This window comes from Lactuca serriola, unplaced genomic scaffold, assembly GCF_051521515.1.
Source record: "Lactuca serriola cultivar US96UC23 unplaced genomic scaffold, Lser_US96UC23_V15 Lser_V15_Un095, whole genome shotgun sequence".
In the NCBI taxonomy this organism is placed as follows: Eukaryota; Viridiplantae; Streptophyta; class Magnoliopsida; order Asterales; family Asteraceae; genus Lactuca; species Lactuca serriola.
The window spans coordinates 12,501-29,837 of record NW_027629701.1 but is presented as its reverse complement, the minus strand read 5'-3'; positions in this window follow the sequence as shown (position 1 = coordinate 29,837).

Genomic DNA, 17,337 nt, shown 5'->3' with positions numbered 1-17,337 from the left:
CTTGGTTAATATACGTATGTATCTCCTGCATAAGCAAAAAGTACATCAAGAACATCTTGATAGAAATAAAAAATTAGTTTCAAAACTCAGAAAGTTTATTTTAACCTGTTAGCTTTTCTTAAAATGAATAATGAAATTTTCAACAACACTGAAGAAAATAATTCAGAAGAAAAACAAATCTTAACTTATGTTGAAGATGAAGACGGCTTTCATGCAAATCTTTTAATAAAACAAGACCTTCTCTCTAGAGTTAAGAAAATTGATTTAAAAATAAAGAAAGAAAACATTTTCAAAAATGTTCCTTCTAAACTTAGTATTCTAAATCCCCTTAAAAGGAAAAATGAAATTTTCTACTTTGTTAGTACTAAAGAAATGTCCGTAGACATAAAAGATACAATAGGAGCTGTCTTTCTACCCCTTTTAACTAAGGAGCAAATACATAATAACTTAAAAAGTATTCCAGTTGAGATTAGATCAAAAATTAGAATGGTCCATATCGGAGCTGTAAAAATTTTGTTAAAATCCCAATTCCAAGCAGGAATAAATTCTCCCATAAAAATGGCCTTAATTGACAACAGAATTACTGACAGACAGGACTGCATCTTAGGTGCTGCAAAGGGAAACCTTGCTTACCAAAAGTTTATGTTTTCAGTCTATCCAAAGTTTGCTCTGGATTTAAAATCTGCAAATATAGATAAAACCTTATCTTTTATACATCACTTTGAAAGAAGTGACCTAATGAGTCCAGGTGATAAACCTTTCACCATAACATATCTCATAGGATATGCCCTGACCAACAGTCACCATAGCATAGACTATAAGAAAGACGAGTACATCGAACTTGATGATGTCTTTTCAGAAATAGGCCATGTCAAAGATAAACAATTCTGCGACATAAATCCTCAAGAAAACTCTTGGGTTTTAAATATAGCTAGAAATAAAAAAGCTCTAGGAGAAACTCTTAGACCAAGAATTTCTATGGATTCACTCCACATAGGAGAAAGCTCGGAGAGAAAAGATAATAACCTAATAAGAAACATGTCTTTAAAAATTGATAGTCTACGCCAGAATATCAAACAAATCACTGACATTATAAATGAATAATAAAATTGATTTTCCTCATTTCTATAAAAAAGGTAAAACAGTCAAAATTAAAACTCTTGACGATAATACTGAAAAGAAAGAATACGTTTTCTCTACTTCTGGTAAAGCTGGTGTTCAAACAATCGTAAATCATTGCAATAATCTCAACCAAATCATTGCAAGATGTCTTTTAAAAACTTCAAAAATAAGCCATTATCTTGGTATTTCAAAAGATATTTCTAAAGATATTTCAAAAAATAAAATACCTTTTAACCAATTTAAAAACGATTTAGCCTTTATGGTTAAAAACAATCTTGATAAAAAAGATTTTGAAAAATTCTTCGAAGTTATTGAAAGACAAAATAAATTAACTATCAAGTTAACCCAGTCTATTGACAAACATTCAATTCTTTTAGAAAACTCTTTAAAAAACAACCAATTTGTTGAAGAAGTCGCCAAAAAGGCAAATATTGAGGGCACTCTTAAGGAAACCAACATTAAGATCACTAATATACATGATCAGTTAAAACAACTAATAGGATGACCTCGATACCCGAGCTCAATAAATCAATCACCTCGATACCCGAGATAAATAGATCAATCAATCTCCTTAATGAAAAAATTGATGGGCTGATTATAAACATGGACTTAACATTCAATAAATACGTAACCATTACCCAGTTGGAAGTAGCATCTGCAAAAATTATTGCAGACATTACTAAAGAGTTATCTGAAAAGATTGACTCTTGCCCATGTAATAAAGACATACTTGAGCACATCAAGAATATCTCCATCATAGAACAAAAAACCAAGCCTGGAAAATATTCAGGTCTTAAGAAATACTCACCTCCCAATCCTAGTGTTGGAAACCCTGACTTAGGAAGCTCAAAAGATTCCCAGAAAATTAACATTTTCAAGAAAGAATAAAAATGAAAGAAACAATCTCTGAACGTCTCGAGAAATATTTCTTTAACCTTCAATATGAAGATTATGATAAAACTGACCAAAAGCTTATTCAGCTTTTATCTTTAGAAACTGAAGAATGTGAAGAATTGTATCAAAAAGAACCCAAACTTTTTGATCAATATTTTAGAATGACTAAAATAAATGAACCCGATACTGAATCAGAACAAGAAGATAATTTTAAAACAAATACAAAGACTGTTAAGTTCGAATATTCAGATATGGAAGATGATGAAGCAGAATCTTCTTATACAGCCACAAGAAGAGGCAATAAAAAGAAATACGAGTTCAAAATGCCTGTCCACAATGGAATTCCAAATAGTGGCCAAGGACCCAATACGATCAATGTACTCAATATTGATTGTATCCAAGATTTAAAACTCAGAGAAAGAGTTGTAGAAAAATGGGTTACTGAGATTTCACTAATCTTACAAACAAATCCAGATGAATTTGAAAAAGCAAAAAATGTTCTACTACTTTTAGAACACAAAACTGATGGAATCGTGCAGAAATTCCTAAGAAACAATAATTGGAATGAAGAACTACATGGCTCAGATCTTTTTGATAATCTCATAAATGTCATATACACTACTTTCTTAGGTCTTGATTATATTTCTAATAAAGACTTCACCATTAATAAGAAGGTTGACATAGCAAGAGTTTCAATGACTAAACTCCAATTACATGATATTAGTCTTCTCGACAAATACACATGTATGTATGAATCATATTTGTATGATATTCCACAGAGAAGTGAATATGCGCAATGGATATCTGCTTATCTCATGAAAATTCCAATTATTGGAGAAACCTGTACAGACAGATGGAAAAAAGAAGCTACTGGAGAAATCCAGCAAACCAGTCTTTCTTACGCAACAAAAATTGCAAAAGAAGAAATTGATAGAATCTGTCAAGACAGATATAAACAACAAAAGCTTAAAACTATAAGCAAAGATTGTTGTAGCATTCTCTCTGATTTCAAAAACTTTGATATTGGAAAGAAAAATTATACTAAGAAAAAGCATAAAAACAAAAAGAAATACAAATCTTTTTGGAAAAAGAAAAGAAGAAAATTTTCACCAGGAAAATACTTCAAGAAACCATCAAAAGAAACACCTAAGAAAACTACTTCTTGTCCGCAAGGAAAGAAAAAATGTAGGTGTTGGATCTGCAATGAAGAAGGACACTACGCAAACGAATGTCCAAATAGAAAAAAATACCCTGACAAAGTCAAGGTTTTACAAACCGCTAACAATGGAGGCTATGAAGCTCTTGAAGAAGAGTATGATGGTACGCAACATGTTTTTATATATCATGTTGAAACAGAATCTTCATCAGACACTGAAGAATACGAATCAACAACGGATGACTCAGACTAGTCCCATACATACCTCGCTTTTCAGGGAGGAGGAGATTAACCATTTTTGCGTAAACCTCCAGAAGATTGATGATTCCCTTATCATGAATCTTACTAATCCAAACTCTATTTATGTTTCTGCCTTCCTTAACTTTAAAGGATATAAAAAATTTAGAGTACATTGTTTTGTAGACACAGGTGCATCTTTATGTCTTGCAAGCAAATTCATCATTCCGGATGAACTCTGGGAAAACGCTCCCAAAGAAATTAGTGCCACTATTGCAAATGGTGAAACCATAAAAATTAATAAAGTTTGTAGAAATATTAATCTCGAACTTTCAGGAGAACATTTCAATGTTCCCACTATTTACCAACAAAATTCAGGAATTGATATCATAATTGGTAACAACTTCTGTCAAGTCTATGGACCATTCATACAATGGATAGATAGAATTGCCTTTCATCTTAATAATGATATGGTAATTATAAAAAAGGTTACAGAGGCCTATAGCAAAGGAAAACCAGGTTTTCTTGAAACTCAAGAAAAAGGTTCTAAAGAAAAACAAATTCCAGGTACTAATATAACTCATGAAGAGATTAATAAAGAAAGGATTATTTCTATTCAAACTACCAGGTTCAAACAGATTGAAGATCTTCTTGAAAAAGTTTGTTCTGAAAATCCTATTGATCCAAATAAAACCAAAGGATGGATGAAAGCTTCAATCAAGCTTATTGATCCCAAAACGGTTATTAGAGAAAAACCTATGGTTTACTCTCTACAAGATAGAGAAGAATTTTCCAAACAAATCAAAGAATTACTTGATATGAGACTAATTATAGAATCAAAATCCCCTCATATGTCTCCTGCCTTTCTTGTCAATAAAGAAGCAGAGAAAAGAAGAGGAAAGAAGCGAATGGTTGTTAACTACAAAGCAATCAATGATGCAACTATTGGAGACTCACATAATCTCCCCAATATGCACGAACTCTTGACTCTTCTACGAGGAAAAAACATTTATTCAAGTTTCGACTGCAAGTCAGGTTTCTGGCAAGTTCTACTTGATGAAGAATCGCAGCTTCTCACTGCCTTCACATGTCCTGATGGACTCTTTCAATGGAAAGTACTACCCTTTGGGCTTAAACAAGCTCCTAGTATTTTTCAAAGACACATGCAGAATGCTCTTCGAGGCCTTGAAGGTTTCTGCACTGTATACGTTGATGACATCATGATCTTCAGCAAAAATGAACAAGAACACTATGTTCATGTCACACAGGTTCTCAGAACTATTTTAAAATATGGTATAATACTTTCAAAAAAGAAAGCTCATCTTTTCAAAACAAAAATCAATTTTTTAGGTTTAGAAATAAATGAAGGTACCCATTGTCCTCAAAAACATATTCTTGAACATTTACATGACTTTCCAAATGTTTTAGAAGACAAAAAGCAACTACAAAGATTTCTTGGTGTTTTAACTTATGCTGAAACATATATTGAAAAACTTGCAGCCATGAGAAAACCTTTACAGGCAAAATTAAAAAAAGATGTCATTTGGAATTGGTCAAATGCTGATACAGACTACATCAAAAAGATAAAGAAAGTTTTAATCAATTTTCCAAAACTTTATCTTCCAAACATTGAAGACAGTTTAATTATTGAAACTGATGCTTCTGATGAATTTTGGGGAGGTGTTTTAAAAGCTAAAAACCCCAAAAACGAAGAACAAATTTGCAGGTACACCTCTGGCAGTTTCAAAGCAGCTGAGAAAAACTACCATAGCAATGAAAAAGAATTACTCGCTGTAAAAAGAGTTATTACAAAATTCTCTGTATATTTAACACCAGTAAATTTCCTGGTTCGTACAGATAATAAAAATTTTACTTATTTCCTCCGAACTAAGATTGCAGGAGATAACAAATTAGGCCGGCTAATACGTTGGCAAGAGTGGTTTTCACGATATACTTTCACTGTTGAACATCTCGCAGGAAACAAAAACGTACTGGCAGACTGCCTCACCCGTGACTTCAGGTATACCTTACATCATCCATGATCTCACTCGCTCCTCTCGAGCCCTATAAAAGGATATGATCCTCAAGACATATTTCCTCACAAAAACTTCACCTACAAAAAAGAGAGGGGGAGATTAGAGAAAAAAGTAAACAAAAATTTGAGTTTACAAAAATGGAAGACCTCAACACTTTGAGGATGAAGAAACAAATGCTCCTCATAGAGCTATCTGCAATTGAGCAGAAAATCAACTTGTATGAACAAGTAACAACGGTCACCAATGTACCGGAAAGCGAAAGCTCAAAAACAAAGGCTATTCCAGTGCAAACGGCACCTGGTAAAGAATCAACAAATCCGTTGAAAGCTGATGCTTTGCTAAAAAGCATAATAAAGGAGACAGCTACTCCTCTTCCTGATGGAAAAACTAGCTTGTTGGTTGATACCAATCCTTGTACTGAAGGAATCAGTAAAATGACAACCTTGTCACCCATTAACAAATCTGTGCAGGAGTTTACACCAGATTACAAAAAAGCTCTTAACAAAGAAGCTGAAAGATTTTATGTAATCTACAAAGGACCTCATGCCGGTGTTCATACTGACTGGGGAATTACAGAAACATTCTGTAAAGTTGATAAAGTTACTTGCAAAAAATTCAGAAATGAAGCATCTGCAAGATTAAGCCTTGCCACTTATCAAGACGATACAAGCAAGACTAACCAACCACTTCTTCGACCAAAAATTCATAAAGTCAAAGAAGCTCACAGAGACCAAAGGTTTGACGTTCCAAATAACGCTCAACAAATGGTTAACTATCCTGAAATCTCTTTCGAAGACTTCAGAACAATCTGGAAGAAAGCAAGAGCTGCATGCCCAGAAGACCTTGTTCATGAAAAGTTTTTCACTACGGACAAGAAAACAAAAAGTCTGTTCAACTTCCTCGAAGGATCAGATGCAAAATTAGTATACCAAGCCTTTCAAGCTGGACTAATCGACAATATCTACCCAAGTTGCAACCTTCAAGAACTCATTTTCTTCCCAAGCAACATGGTAGAATCCATTAAAAACTTTCGAAAGAAAGTACTTAAAGCAAAAGATAATCCGATCTACATCAGATGCATCTCTTCACTCCCAGAATGGATTCAAGAATCAACTCTTTCTCCATACCACTTTCTGGAAATTGGTCTTTCTAAAGCCAATAGAGATATTGAACAATCTCAACCAATGGAAGACAAAGATCTACCTTTTACAGAGATTCTTCATCCCAATCGCATCAATGGTTTAAGAAGAATATCAGAAAAAATCATCGAGATTATCTCTGGTTCAAAAAAGAAGATTAATTATACCGACTCGCATTGTATAATTACAAGCTGGAGTTACAACAACACCAGCCAAGAAGATCTTCGTCAAGCCTCCAAGTTTGGCGAAAAATTCATGAACAATAGCATGGAAGTATCCAATGCTACACGCCAACACTTCTGCCGACATGCAGAACAACTTTTTGAAGAACATCTTTGTCACTTTTGCGAAAGCAAAGATTCGGAGACAATGGAGGGACCCCCCTCTGAAGATGACAAATCATCATCATCTTAAAGAAAGATGCTTCACGTGTCAAATGGCCCCAGCCACTCGAAATAATAATGCCCTTCTTCATTATTAGAAGCTTTCTAGCTGTCCACAATAATGTAATCTTTAGTGGATAAAAACGTCATGCCTGACATTTTAGGCAAGGATCAGACCCTCTCAATGTATCTATAAATTGAGAGTTATGTTTTGTTTTAGGGACATCGGAATAACGAGTGCAAGAAAAAAAAAAAAAAAAAAAAAAAAAAAAAAAACACTCTCTATCTAGTAAATTTTCAGTTCAATGTCTAGTGAGTAATTCCTCCCTTAGAAGGGGAAAAATGTAAAATATTGTAAGAGTCTTCCCTTTTTGGGAACTCTGTTATCAATAAATCTTTGTTTTGTTATTTTTGAGTGTTCATACAATTTAGAGTGATGAAACTTGTAAGTGACAGAGTGTCAGGTCGACGATGATTAACAGTACCACAGGCACCATGCCAACAGGGAAAGCAACCACACAGACCAATGAACGACACAGGCTGGCTTGAATAGTTTCTATCTATGTAAGTATAACACTCACTACATCACAATTACACATTTATTGATACAAGAGTCTTCTTTTCACAATTTTTATATTTATTCCCTTCTTTGTTAAAACATAAATTCCGTACACATCCACACACCCAAACTGGTATCAGAGCCTTGATAAATATGGCATTACATTATAATAAAACACTTTACAGAGTAAAGTTTGAACATATTCATAATAAAGAGATTGAAATCTCTCAACATAAAGAAATACTTTTCAATAATAAAAAAGACTTGGTGCATATAGATTTCAGAATTCTACAAGCACAAAATAAACATACTAACGAATATATACCAAACTTGGTTAATATACGTATGTATCTCCTGCATAAGCAAAAAGTACATCAAGAACATCTTGATAGAAATAAAAAATTAGTTTCAAAACTCAGAAAGTTTATTTTAACCTGTTAGCTTTTCTTAAAATGAATAATGAAATTTTCAACAACACTGAAGAAAATAATTCAGAAGAAAAACAAATCTTAACTTATGTTGAAGATGAAGACGGCTTTCATGCAAATCTTTTAATAAAACAAGACCTTCTCTCTAGAGTTAAGAAAATTGATTTAAAAATAAAGAAAGAAAACATTTTCAAAAATGTTCCTTCTAAACTTAGTATTCTAAATCCCCTTAAAAGGAAAAATGAAATTTTCTACTTTGTTAGTACTAAAGAAATGTCCGTAGACATAAAAGATACAATAGGAGCTGTCTTTCTACCCCTTTTAACTAAGGAGCAAATACATAATAACTTAAAAAGTATTCCAGTTGAGATTAGATCAAAAATTAGAATGGTCCATATCGGAGCTGTAAAAATTTTGTTAAAATCCCAATTCCAAGCAGGAATAAATTCTCCCATAAAAATGGCCTTAATTGACAACAGAATTACTGACAGACAGGACTGCATCTTAGGTGCTGCAAAGGGAAACCTTGCTTACCAAAAGTTTATGTTTTCAGTCTATCCAAAGTTTGCTCTGGATTTAAAATCTGCAAATATAGATAAAACCTTATCTTTTATACATCACTTTGAAAGAAGTGACCTAATGAGTCCAGGTGATAAACCTTTCACCATAACATATCTCATAGGATATGCCCTGACCAACAGTCACCATAGCATAGACTATAAGAAAGACGAGTACATCGAACTTGATGATGTCTTTTCAGAAATAGGCCATGTCAAAGATAAACAATTCTGCGACATAAATCCTCAAGAAAACTCTTGGGTTTTAAATATAGCTAGAAATAAAAAAGCTCTAGGAGAAACTCTTAGACCAAGAATTTCTATGGATTCACTCCACATAGGAGAAAGCTCGGAGAGAAAAGATAATAACCTAATAAGAAACATGTCTTTAAAAATTGATAGTCTACGCCAGAATATCAAACAAATCACTGACATTATAAATGAATAATAAAATTGATTTTCCTCATTTCTATAAAAAAGGTAAAACAGTCAAAATTAAAACTCTTGACGATAATACTGAAAAGAAAGAATACGTTTTCTCTACTTCTGGTAAAGCTGGTGTTCAAACAATCGTAAATCATTGCAATAATCTCAACCAAATCATTGCAAGATGTCTTTTAAAAACTTCAAAAATAAGCCATTATCTTGGTATTTCAAAAGATATTTCTAAAGATATTTCAAAAAATAAAATACCTTTTAACCAATTTAAAAACGATTTAGCCTTTATGGTTAAAAACAATCTTGATAAAAAAGATTTTGAAAAATTCTTCGAAGTTATTGAAAGACAAAATAAATTAACTATCAAGTTAACCCAGTCTATTGACAAACATTCAATTCTTTTAGAAAACTCTTTAAAAAACAACCAATTTGTTGAAGAAGTCGCCAAAAAGGCAAATATTGAGGGCACTCTTAAGGAAACCAACATTAAGATCACTAATATACATGATCAGTTAAAACAACTAATAGGATGACCTCGATACCCGAGCTCAATAAATCAATCACCTCGATACCCGAGATAAATAGATCAATCAATCTCCTTAATGAAAAAATTGATGGGCTGATTATAAACATGGACTTAACATTCAATAAATACGTAACCATTACCCAGTTGGAAGTAGCATCTGCAAAAATTATTGCAGACATTACTAAAGAGTTATCTGAAAAGATTGACTCTTGCCCATGTAATAAAGACATACTTGAGCACATCAAGAATATCTCCATCATAGAACAAAAAACCAAGCCTGGAAAATATTCAGGTCTTAAGAAATACTCACCTCCCAATCCTAGTGTTGGAAACCCTGACTTAGGAAGCTCAAAAGATTCCCAGAAAATTAACATTTTCAAGAAAGAATAAAAATGAAAGAAACAATCTCTGAACGTCTCGAGAAATATTTCTTTAACCTTCAATATGAAGATTATGATAAAACTGACCAAAAGCTTATTCAGCTTTTATCTTTAGAAACTGAAGAATGTGAAGAATTGTATCAAAAAGAACCCAAACTTTTTGATCAATATTTTAGAATGACTAAAATAAATGAACCCGATACTGAATCAGAACAAGAAGATAATTTTAAAACAAATACAAAGACTGTTAAGTTCGAATATTCAGATATGGAAGATGATGAAGCAGAATCTTCTTATACAGCCACAAGAAGAGGCAATAAAAAGAAATACGAGTTCAAAATGCCTGTCCACAATGGAATTCCAAATAGTGGCCAAGGACCCAATACGATCAATGTACTCAATATTGATTGTATCCAAGATTTAAAACTCAGAGAAAGAGTTGTAGAAAAATGGGTTACTGAGATTTCACTAATCTTACAAACAAATCCAGATGAATTTGAAAAAGCAAAAAATGTTCTACTACTTTTAGAACACAAAACTGATGGAATCGTGCAGAAATTCCTAAGAAACAATAATTGGAATGAAGAACTACATGGCTCAGATCTTTTTGATAATCTCATAAATGTCATATACACTACTTTCTTAGGTCTTGATTATATTTCTAATAAAGACTTCACCATTAATAAGAAGGTTGACATAGCAAGAGTTTCAATGACTAAACTCCAATTACATGATATTAGTCTTCTCGACAAATACACATGTATGTATGAATCATATTTGTATGATATTCCACAGAGAAGTGAATATGCGCAATGGATATCTGCTTATCTCATGAAAATTCCAATTATTGGAGAAACCTGTACAGACAGATGGAAAAAAGAAGCTACTGGAGAAATCCAGCAAACCAGTCTTTCTTACGCAACAAAAATTGCAAAAGAAGAAATTGATAGAATCTGTCAAGACAGATATAAACAACAAAAGCTTAAAACTATAAGCAAAGATTGTTGTAGCATTCTCTCTGATTTCAAAAACTTTGATATTGGAAAGAAAAATTATACTAAGAAAAAGCATAAAAACAAAAAGAAATACAAATCTTTTTGGAAAAAGAAAAGAAGAAAATTTTCACCAGGAAAATACTTCAAGAAACCATCAAAAGAAACACCTAAGAAAACTACTTCTTGTCCGCAAGGAAAGAAAAAATGTAGGTGTTGGATCTGCAATGAAGAAGGACACTACGCAAACGAATGTCCAAATAGAAAAAAATACCCTGACAAAGTCAAGGTTTTACAAACCGCTAACAATGGAGGCTATGAAGCTCTTGAAGAAGAGTATGATGGTACGCAACATGTTTTTATATATCATGTTGAAACAGAATCTTCATCAGACACTGAAGAATACGAATCAACAACGGATGACTCAGACTAGTCCCATACATACCTCGCTTTTCAGGGAGGAGGAGATTAACCATTTTTGCGTAAACCTCCAGAAGATTGATGATTCCCTTATCATGAATCTTACTAATCCAAACTCTATTTATGTTTCTGCCTTCCTTAACTTTAAAGGATATAAAAAATTTAGAGTACATTGTTTTGTAGACACAGGTGCATCTTTATGTCTTGCAAGCAAATTCATCATTCCGGATGAACTCTGGGAAAACGCTCCCAAAGAAATTAGTGCCACTATTGCAAATGGTGAAACCATAAAAATTAATAAAGTTTGTAGAAATATTAATCTCGAACTTTCAGGAGAACATTTCAATGTTCCCACTATTTACCAACAAAATTCAGGAATTGATATCATAATTGGTAACAACTTCTGTCAAGTCTATGGACCATTCATACAATGGATAGATAGAATTGCCTTTCATCTTAATAATGATATGGTAATTATAAAAAAGGTTACAGAGGCCTATAGCAAAGGAAAACCAGGTTTTCTTGAAACTCAAGAAAAAGGTTCTAAAGAAAAACAAATTCCAGGTACTAATATAACTCATGAAGAGATTAATAAAGAAAGGATTATTTCTATTCAAACTACCAGGTTCAAACAGATTGAAGATCTTCTTGAAAAAGTTTGTTCTGAAAATCCTATTGATCCAAATAAAACCAAAGGATGGATGAAAGCTTCAATCAAGCTTATTGATCCCAAAACGGTTATTAGAGAAAAACCTATGGTTTACTCTCTACAAGATAGAGAAGAATTTTCCAAACAAATCAAAGAATTACTTGATATGAGACTAATTATAGAATCAAAATCCCCTCATATGTCTCCTGCCTTTCTTGTCAATAAAGAAGCAGAGAAAAGAAGAGGAAAGAAGCGAATGGTTGTTAACTACAAAGCAATCAATGATGCAACTATTGGAGACTCACATAATCTCCCCAATATGCACGAACTCTTGACTCTTCTACGAGGAAAAAACATTTATTCAAGTTTCGACTGCAAGTCAGGTTTCTGGCAAGTTCTACTTGATGAAGAATCGCAGCTTCTCACTGCCTTCACATGTCCTGATGGACTCTTTCAATGGAAAGTACTACCCTTTGGGCTTAAACAAGCTCCTAGTATTTTTCAAAGACACATGCAGAATGCTCTTCGAGGCCTTGAAGGTTTCTGCACTGTATACGTTGATGACATCATGATCTTCAGCAAAAATGAACAAGAACACTATGTTCATGTCACACAGGTTCTCAGAACTATTTTAAAATATGGTATAATACTTTCAAAAAAGAAAGCTCATCTTTTCAAAACAAAAATCAATTTTTTAGGTTTAGAAATAAATGAAGGTACCCATTGTCCTCAAAAACATATTCTTGAACATTTACATGACTTTCCAAATGTTTTAGAAGACAAAAAGCAACTACAAAGATTTCTTGGTGTTTTAACTTATGCTGAAACATATATTGAAAAACTTGCAGCCATGAGAAAACCTTTACAGGCAAAATTAAAAAAAGATGTCATTTGGAATTGGTCAAATGCTGATACAGACTACATCAAAAAGATAAAGAAAGTTTTAATCAATTTTCCAAAACTTTATCTTCCAAACATTGAAGACAGTTTAATTATTGAAACTGATGCTTCTGATGAATTTTGGGGAGGTGTTTTAAAAGCTAAAAACCCCAAAAACGAAGAACAAATTTGCAGGTACACCTCTGGCAGTTTCAAAGCAGCTGAGAAAAACTACCATAGCAATGAAAAAGAATTACTCGCTGTAAAAAGAGTTATTACAAAATTCTCTGTATATTTAACACCAGTAAATTTCCTGGTTCGTACAGATAATAAAAATTTTACTTATTTCCTCCGAACTAAGATTGCAGGAGATAACAAATTAGGCCGGCTAATACGTTGGCAAGAGTGGTTTTCACGATATACTTTCACTGTTGAACATCTCGCAGGAAACAAAAACGTACTGGCAGACTGCCTCACCCGTGACTTCAGGTATACCTTACATCATCCATGATCTCACTCGCTCCTCTCGAGCCCTATAAAAGGATATGATCCTCAAGACATATTTCCTCACAAAAACTTCACCTACAAAAAAGAGAGGGGGAGATTAGAGAAAAAAGTAAACAAAAATTTGAGTTTACAAAAATGGAAGACCTCAACACTTTGAGGATGAAGAAACAAATGCTCCTCATAGAGCTATCTGCAATTGAGCAGAAAATCAACTTGTATGAACAAGTAACAACGGTCACCAATGTACCGGAAAGCGAAAGCTCAAAAACAAAGGCTATTCCAGTGCAAACGGCACCTGGTAAAGAATCAACAAATCCGTTGAAAGCTGATGCTTTGCTAAAAAGCATAATAAAGGAGACAGCTACTCCTCTTCCTGATGGAAAAACTAGCTTGTTGGTTGATACCAATCCTTGTACTGAAGGAATCAGTAAAATGACAACCTTGTCACCCATTAACAAATCTGTGCAGGAGTTTACACCAGATTACAAAAAAGCTCTTAACAAAGAAGCTGAAAGATTTTATGTAATCTACAAAGGACCTCATGCCGGTGTTCATACTGACTGGGGAATTACAGAAACATTCTGTAAAGTTGATAAAGTTACTTGCAAAAAATTCAGAAATGAAGCATCTGCAAGATTAAGCCTTGCCACTTATCAAGACGATACAAGCAAGACTAACCAACCACTTCTTCGACCAAAAATTCATAAAGTCAAAGAAGCTCACAGAGACCAAAGGTTTGACGTTCCAAATAACGCTCAACAAATGGTTAACTATCCTGAAATCTCTTTCGAAGACTTCAGAACAATCTGGAAGAAAGCAAGAGCTGCATGCCCAGAAGACCTTGTTCATGAAAAGTTTTTCACTACGGACAAGAAAACAAAAAGTCTGTTCAACTTCCTCGAAGGATCAGATGCAAAATTAGTATACCAAGCCTTTCAAGCTGGACTAATCGACAATATCTACCCAAGTTGCAACCTTCAAGAACTCATTTTCTTCCCAAGCAACATGGTAGAATCCATTAAAAACTTTCGAAAGAAAGTACTTAAAGCAAAAGATAATCCGATCTACATCAGATGCATCTCTTCACTCCCAGAATGGATTCAAGAATCAACTCTTTCTCCATACCACTTTCTGGAAATTGGTCTTTCTAAAGCCAATAGAGATATTGAACAATCTCAACCAATGGAAGACAAAGATCTACCTTTTACAGAGATTCTTCATCCCAATCGCATCAATGGTTTAAGAAGAATATCAGAAAAAATCATCGAGATTATCTCTGGTTCAAAAAAGAAGATTAATTATACCGACTCGCATTGTATAATTACAAGCTGGAGTTACAACAACACCAGCCAAGAAGATCTTCGTCAAGCCTCCAAGTTTGGCGAAAAATTCATGAACAATAGCATGGAAGTATCCAATGCTACACGCCAACACTTCTGCCGACATGCAGAACAACTTTTTGAAGAACATCTTTGTCACTTTTGCGAAAGCAAAGATTCGGAGACAATGGAGGGACCCCCCTCTGAAGATGACAAATCATCATCATCTTAAAGAAAGATGCTTCACGTGTCAAATGGCCCCAGCCACTCGAAATAATAATGCCCTTCTTCATTATTAGAAGCTTTCTAGCTGTCCACAATAATGTAATCTTTAGTGGATAAAAACGTCATGCCTGACATTTTAGGCAAGGATCAGACCCTCTCAATGTATCTATAAATTGAGAGTTATGTTTTGTTTTAGGGACATCGGAATAACGAGTGCAAGAAAAAAAAAAAAAAAAAAAAAAAAAAAAACACTCTCTATCTAGTAAATTTTCAGTTCAATGTCTAGTGAGTAATTCCTCCCTTAGAAGGGGAAAAATGTAAAATATTGTAAGAGTCTTCCCTTTTTGGGAACTCTGTTATCAATAAATCTTTGTTTTGTTATTTTTGAGTGTTCATACAATTTAGAGTGATGAAACTTGTAAGTGACAGAGTGTCAGGTCGACGATGATTAACAGTACCACAGGCACCATGCCAACAGGGAAAGCAACCACACAGACCAATGAACGACACAGGCTGGCTTGAATAGTTTCTATCTATGTAAGTATAACACTCACTACATCACAATTACACATTTATTGATACAAGAGTCTTCTTTTCACAATTTTTATATTTATTCCCTTCTTTGTTAAAACATAAATTCCGTACATCCACACCCAATGCCAATTTTACTTGTATAATGAACGACACAAGTCTTTTTTATATTTCTAAGAAATTCCTAAGAAACAATAATTGGAATGAAGAACTACATGGCTCAGATCTTTTTGATAATCTCATAAATTGTATGACACTCTGTCACTTACAATTTCTTTTTACTGGTATCAGAGCCTTGATAAATATGGCATTACATTATAATAAAACACTTTACAGAGTAAAGTTTGAACATATTCATAATAAAGAGATTGAAATCTCTCAACATAAAGAAATACTTTTCAGGGAGGAGGAGATTAACCATTTTTGCGTAAACCTCCAGAAGATTGATGATTCCCTTATCATGAATCTTACTAATCCAAACTCTATTTATGTTTCTGCCTTCCTTAACTTTAAAGGATATAAAAAATTTAGAGTACATTGTTTTGTAGACACAGGTGCATCTTTATGTCTTGCAAGCAAATTCATCATTCCGGATGAACTCTGGGAAAACGCTCCCAAAGAAATTACTCTGCTTCTTTATTGACAAGAAAGGCACAGGCTGGCTTGAAAATAAGTACACATCCACACGTGAAGCATCTTTCTTTAAGATGATGATGATTTGTCATCTTCAGAGGGGGGTCCCTCCATTGTCTCCGAATCTTTGCTTTCGCATTATCTTGATAAAAGGATGTGTTGTTGTAACTCCAGCTTGTACGATCACATCCACACACCCATCCATGAACGACCAAGGGAACAAGGCACCTTGCCACACACATGCCCATCCATGAACGACCAAGGGAAGAATGCATGTGAGGCTGGCAAGGCTAGGGTCATGGCAAGCCACACAGTCAGGATACCTATGGGAACAAGGCATCTTGCCACACAGCACGCCCATGAACGACCAAGGGAACGAGGCACCTTGCCACACACGTGCCCATGAACGACCAAGGGAACGAGGCACCTTGCCACACACATGCCCATCCATGAACGACCAAGGGAACGAGGCGCCTTGCCACACAGCATGCCCATGAACGACCAAGGGAACGAGGCCCCTTGCCACACACATGCCCATCCATGAACGACCAATGGAACGAGGCCCCTTGCCACACACATGGCCATGAACGACCAAGGAAGCTAGGCCCCTTGCCACACACATGGCCATCCATGAACGACCAAGGGAACATGGGTAGTTCCCACACACAGCCCCATGAACGGCCAAGGGAACAAGACTTCTTCCCAAACAGACACCCATGAACGACCAAGTGAACAAGGCTTGCTCCCACACACAGCCCCATGAACGACCAAGGGAACAAGTCTACTTCCTACACAAACACTCATGAACGGCCATGAAAACGAGGCATCTTGCCACACACATGCCCTTGAACGAACCAATCCCATCCTCATCGTTCTAAGGAACAAGGGGCCTTGACAAACCATGAGCAGATTTCTAAGCAAGTCAAACGATGAAGGGAGCAAAGTGTTGTAACCGAATCCGTTTAAGTGTTGTAGTTCCTACTTACTACATAGTCACCAGGCGAACTGCTCGTGCTCTTTCGGGTTCATCCAAGCGACTAATGAATAGCTAGAAGCCTTATCTGCCTGCCTATCAGTAGGTGCCTATCAGTAGGCGACAGAGACAAAAACCCGAACACGATATATTTCCATTTCAAGGTCTATGTTCACAATGACCCACGCAAAGTTTCAATGACATTCCAACTTCATTTGAGCTGCATATCAACAAGTAGGGAACCGAACGCTTCAAGGCATGGCCAGGGATAGGTCACGGACATTTATGCCCCAAACATGACATTTTTTTATTTCAACGCCTTTCATTTATAATAAAAAGCATCCCTACAAAATT